Genomic DNA, 7263 nt, shown 5'->3' with positions numbered 1-7263 from the left:
TTAATATGTAAAATAATGTAATAATTATAATTATAATTATTTTTGTTTGTAGTGAAATTACACTAATAATTTTAAATCCTGTCTGCATTACTGTATGTGCTCTTAATAAAACATTAATATATATGCAAGATAATATATGGAAGCTATTTGTAGATATGTATTATATGTTCTATGTTATCTTATATATTATGCGCAGTAATGGTTTAAGAGTATATGTACTAATGCGAATAACATTCATTATTATTAATCTAATTTCAATATTGCTGGAAGAGTTTGCTTATAAAGAAGCTTGTTATCTAGGAAATCTTATATACTATGCGTAGTAATGATTTAAGAGTATATGTACTAATGCGAATAGCATTCATTATTACTAATATAATTTCAATTAATTTTAAATCCTCTTTGCATTATTGTATGTGCTCTTAATAAAACATTAATACATATGCAAGATAATATATGGAAGCTATTTGTAGATGTGCATTATATGTTCTATGTTATCTTATATATATTATGCGCAGTAATGATTTAAGAGTATATGTACTAATGCGAATAGCATTCATTATTATTAATCTAATTTCAATATTACTGGAAGAGTTTGTTTATAAAGAAGCTTGTACAACAAGCTTGTTATCTAGGAAATCTTATATACTATGCGTAGTAATAATTTAAGGGTATATGTACTAATGCGAATAGCATTCATTATTACTAATATAATTTCAATTAATTTTAAATCCTCTTTGCATTATTGTATGTGCTCTTAATAACACATTAATACATATGCAAGATAATATATGGAAGTTATTTGTAAATATGCATTATATGTTCTACATTATCTTATATACTATGCGTAGTAATGATTTAAGAATATATGTACTAATGCGAATAGCATTCATTATTACTAATCTAATTTCAATATTACTGGAAGAGTTTGCTTATAAAGAAGTTTGTACAACAGGCTTGTTATCTAGGAAATCTTATATATTATGCATAGTAATTATTTAAGAGTATGTACTAATGCAAATAGCATTTATTATTACTAATCTAATTTCAATATTGCTGGAAGAGTTTGCTTATAAAGAAGCTTGTACAACAAGCTTGTTATCTAGGAAATATATAGCTATTCCTTAATATAAGTTTTTGTATAAGTAAACTCTTCCTGTAATATTTAAATTTGATTAATACATAATGTTGAATTCTATTTAAGTTAGTACGTATATTCTTAAATCACTACAATATGTTATTTATAAAAATGCATGTATTACACTTTATCTTATATATACCATAATAATGTACTAATGTAGATAGATTTAAGTTTATTATTTATTAATTTAATTTAAATATTGTAAGAAGTGTTTGTTTATAAAGAAGCTTGTGTAAAGAAGTGCCTATACATTTTTTAGAATATTAAGAATATTAATACAAGAATTTTAGAATATTAATAGAAGATAACTTATATATGTAATACATATATTTTTTTAAATAATTTAGTTTATTGAAAAACAGTAATAAGAATTGTATATAGGTTATATTCAAAAAATATTTTAAAAAAATATTCAAAATTTGTTAAATATATTCATAAATTTCTATCAATAAAACAAACCATGTATGTTTTATAAATATTTCCTATATATAATTCTTTAGTTTTCAAAGGATCAAGTTATTTTTAAAGTTTTACATATTATACTAATTATCTTGCACAAAACAATAATAATCCAGAAAATGTATAATCACTTCTTTATACAAACTTTTTTATTAGCAATTTTTCTTGCAATATTTAGATTAATAATGTTGAACTCTATTTGCATTATAGTAAATATATTCTTAAATAATTATTATTGTATACAGGGTGTCCCATTTAACTTGACACATCGAAATATTTCGTAAAATCTAAAAGATACGAAAAAATGTTTCAGACAGAAGTTGTATGGTTTTAAGGGGGACATAAGATGGTGTCATTAGTTTGAGCTTGAAGAGTCACTTGAAGGTCACATGAAGGTCACCACCAACTTTTTAAATGGGATACCTTATATGCTTTTGCATATTCTTGTAGCTTATCTCGAGAGCTTTCCAAAACACTATAATTACGTACCTTTTCGTTAAATACTTCTTGAGTTATAAGGCTTGAAATCATTTCTTAATTTTACATAAACCATAAAATATCTTGTAAAATATTCATTTTTCGATTATTTTACCTTAATACTTTTATGCACAAAATAATGAGAGGATTCAATTGGTGTAAAGAAAACACATAGTTGTTACTAAGAAATAATATGTAATTTGCAATTAACAATTCTATATTTTTTTTATAAACAACTGTATGTTTTCTTTATACCAATTGATTCCTCTCATTATTTTGTATATAAAAGGATTAAAGTAAGATAATCAAAAAATGAATATTTTACTAGATATTTTATGGTTTATGTAAAATTAAGAAATAATTTCAAGCCTTATAACTCAAGAAGTATTTAACGAAAAGGTACTTAATTATAGTGTTTTGGAAGGCTCTCGAGATAAGCGACAAGAATATGCAAAAGCATATAGGGTGTCCCATTTAAAAAGTTGGTGGTGACCTTCATGTGACCTTCAGGTGACTCTTCAAGCTCAAACTAATGACACCATCTTATGTCTCCCTTAGAATCATACAACTTTTGTCTGAAACATTTTTTCGTATCTTTTAGATTTTACGAGATATTTCGATGTGTCAAGTTAAATAGGACACTCTGTATATATAAGATAAAGTATAATTAAAGATAATACATATATATTTATAAATAATTTAGCTGAAAATAGCAAGAATTATAGTAGAAAATATTTATGAAGTATTTATTATTTATTATTTTAATAAAAATTTAATGAACAATCTTGCATACACATTAACTGATTAAGAAGTATATATATATATATATATATATATACACATATATATATATATATATATATAATAATGCAAGGAGAGAAAGTTTAAAATCATTAATGTAATTTAACTATAAATAAAAATAATATAATATATATTATAATATATATATACAGGGTCTACCAAAAGTGTGGAAACCCCTAAATATCTCGGAAAATATACGTTTTACAGAAAAGTGTTTCCAACAAAAGTTGTAGGGTTTAAGAAGATCTATATACTGATTCTATCAGTTTGACCTTGGATGGCGTCGTCAAGGTCAGGTCAAGGTCACATTGACTTTTTTAAATGACACCCCCTACATTTGATTGCATATTCTTATAGCTTAATTCAAGAGCTTTCCAAAACACTATAATAATGTTCATTTTTATTAAGTACTTTGCGAGTTATGAGGGTTGAAATAATTTCTTAATTTTACATAAACCATAAAATATCTAGTAAACCATTCATTTTTCGATTATCTTACCTTCATACTTTTATGTACAAATTAATGAGAGGAATCAATTGGTGTAAAGAAAACACATAGTTGTTTCTAAGAAAAAATATGTAATTTGCAATTAACAATTCCATATTTTTTCTTAAAAACAACTGTATGTTTTCTTTACACCAATTGATTCCTTTCATTATTTTGTACATAAAAGTATGAAGGTAAGATAATCGAAAAATGAATGGTTTACTAGATATTTTATGGTTTATGTAAAATTAAGAAATTATTTCAACCCTCATAACTCGCAAAGTACTTAATAAAAATGAACATTATTATAGTGTTTTGGAAAGCTCTTGAATTAAGCTATAAGAATATGCAATCAAATGTAGGGGGTGTCATTTAAAAAAGTCAATGTGACCTTGACCTGACCTTGACGACGCCATCCAAGGTCAAACTGATAGAATCAGTATATAGATCTTCTTAAACCTTACAACTTTTGTTGGAAACACTTTTCTGTAAAACGTATATTTTCCGAGATATTTAGGGGTTTCCACACTTTTGGTAGACCCTGTATATATATATTTAATTATATATATACATATATATATTTATATATGAGTATATATATATATATATATATATATATACAGGGTGTCCGTCGATTTTCGACCTTAATGAAATAAATAAGTAGATTGGCTCGAATTAACAAGAAATGACCGGTATTGCTTTGGGATTGTCGCAATAATTAACGAAATATTAAATAAAAAAGATCGGCCAATCTGCGTGAGTAAAAGCGCGCGGCGACGAGAGTCGTCCCACCGTAATCCGATACTACGAACGCGGCGAAGCGGTGGGCGGGTCGCTCTCCGAGACATGATGGTGGTTTGCGATATATCGCAATACCGCGTCGAAAAATGACCCGTCCCCCCTTTTCGTAGCGAGAAAATGATGCGCTATCATTTCCACACCACCTTGCGGTAGATAGCATGGTGCGCTTTTTTTATAGTGGTTTCCCCCATAGGCCTATTCCACTCTCAATTTAAAAATTATTCAAAATGCCATTTACTATACGCTGAATATATCGTAAATGTAAAAAATTAATGGACAGTACCTTTACAAAAATTGATTCGTGGTTGAAAATTCCTCGATAAAATGTATTGCACACGTTGATAATGTGATACGATGATAAAATTCTTCAAGAATCCTTTCTTCATCTCGTACACGAAGACGCACTGCTGGACCGGTTATCCCGATATTATGCACGACACTCAGTTTCACATAATTATTGCACAACACGTAAAATTGTACGGCCACTTGGTTTTCGTGCACGCCCGAGAAATGATTCCATGTAAATTGCGACCGCACGATAAGTATTTTCTCCCGCTAGTCCGTATGCCACAATCATATCCGTATATTCCTGCAGAGTACACTTCATTTTCACTGTTAATTTACTACGCAAACACAAGATTTTTATTAAAACGTCTTAGCTCTCGCACGCTGTTACCAGACTGCGTACGCCAGCAGCACGCAACTACAGCTGAGCGGACATGCGAGCGTAATCATAGTGCGCAGGCGTCGAACTCACACGTACGCTTACACTCACATGTCCGCTCAGCTATCAGCTGTAGTTGCGTGCTGCTGGCGTACGCAGTCTGGTAACAGCGTGCGAGAGCTAAGACGTTTTAATAAAAATCTTGTGTTTGCGTAGTAAATTAACAGTGAAAATGAAGTGTACTCTGCAAGAATATACGGATATGATTGTGGCATACGGACTAGCGGGAGAAAATACTTATCGTGCGGTCGCAATTTACATGGAATCATTTCTCGGGCGTGCACGAAAACCAAGTGGCCGTACAATTTTACGTGTTGTGCAATAATTATGTGAAACTGAGTGTCGTGCATAATATCGGGATAACCGGTCCAGCAGTGCGTCTTCGTGTACGAGATGAAGAAAGGATTCTTGAAGAATTTTATCATCGTATCACATTATCAACGTGTGCAATACATTTTATCGAGGAATTTTCAACCACGAATCAATTTTTGTAAAGGTACTGTCCATTAATTTTTTACATTTACGATATATTCAGCGTATAGTAAATGGCATTTTGAATAATTTTTAAATTGAGAGTGGAATAGGCCTATGGGGGAAACCACTATAAAAAAAGCGCACCATGCTATCTACCGCAAGGTGGTGTGGAAATGATAGCGCATCATTTTCTCGCCACGAAAAGGGGGGACGGGTCATTTTTCGGCGCGGTATTGCGATATATCGCAAACCACCATCATGTCTCGGAGAGCGACCCGCCCACCGCTTCGCCGCGTTCGTAGTATCGGATTACGGTGGGACGACTCTCGTCGCCGCGCGCTTTTACTCACGCAGATTGGCCGATCTTTTTTATTTAATATTTCGTTAATTATTGCGACAATCCCAAAGCAATACCGGTCATTTCTTGTTAATTCGAGCCAATCTACTTATTTATTTCATTAAGGTCGAAAATCGACGGACACCCTGTATATGCATAATTAAATACACTACAATATAGCTTATATTCTATATACATTGTAAATATAATTGTAAATATAAACATGATACAAGTGGTATGATCTTTTCCTTACTTGGAGTTCAATCATAAATTTTTTTCTCTAGCATGAACTCGTGAATAGTAAAAAATTTTATTGATATAAATATTGAATATGTGTTAATTTTTTCTAAGTTTACGTTACAAGAAAAAATTTATGATTAAGATTTTATTAATATGATATTAATAATAAAATCTATAACACTATTTTTATATAAAATTATATATTAATATAATACAATTTAAATGTATACATATATATATATATATATATAATTTATATATAGGGTGAGTTTTTTATCTTGAGACATCGAAATATCTCTCGTAAAGTCTAAAAGATACGAAAAAAATGTTTCAAACAAGTTATATGGTTTTAAGAGGAACATAAAGTAGTGTTATTAGTTTGACCTTGAGGAGTCACCTGAAAGTTACGTGAAAGTCACCTCCAATTTTTTAAATAAGACATCCTGTATATTTTGTATATTTTTGTAGCTCATTTCGAGAGTTTTCCAAAACACTATAATTAAATTAGTTTTTATTAAGTACTTTCTGAGGCATAAAATCATTTTCTTAATTTTATATAAATTGTAAAATATCTTGTACAGTATTTATTTTTCGATTATCTTATTTTAATACTTTTATGTACAAAATAATGTGAGGAATTAATTGGTGTAAGAAAAACATATAATTGCTTCGAAAAAAAATGTAATTGTTAATTGCAAATTGCATTTTGTTTTCGAAACAATTGTGTTTCCTGTACACCAATTGATTCCTTTCATTATTTTGTATGTACATAAGAGAATTAAGATAAGATAATGAAAAAATTAATATTTTACAAAATATTTTACGGTTTATGTAAAATTAATAAATAACTTCAAGTCTCATAATTCGGAAAGTACTTAATGAAAACTAACTTAATTATAGTGTTTTGGAAAGTTCTCTAGATGAGCTACGAGAATATGCAAAAACATACAGGATGTCTTATTTAAAAGATTGGAGATGATCTTCACATAATTTTTAGGTGTCTCTTCAAGGTCAAACGAATGACATCATTTTATGTCTCCCTTGAAACACATAGAATTACAATTTTTGTCTGAAACATTTTTTCGTATCTTTTAGCTTTTACGAGATATTTCGATATCTTAAGATAAAAAAACTCACTCTGCATATATATATATATATATATATATATATATATATATATATATGCATAAATTATACGTATGTATGTATGTATGTATTATTTGTATAATTTCTTATATATTATTTTTTTAAATAAATGTAAATTATTATTTATTTCTTTTGTTTCAGGAAAGGCGAGAAAGTTATAAAATTGACATTGATAA

The sequence above is a fragment of the Camponotus floridanus genome, unplaced genomic scaffold (genome assembly GCF_003227725.1).
Source record: "Camponotus floridanus strain SB8 unplaced genomic scaffold, Cflo_v7.5 scaffold354, whole genome shotgun sequence".
Lineage (NCBI taxonomy): Eukaryota > Metazoa > Arthropoda > Insecta > Hymenoptera > Formicidae > Camponotus > Camponotus floridanus.
Note: the sequence above shows the minus strand (reverse complement) of the source record.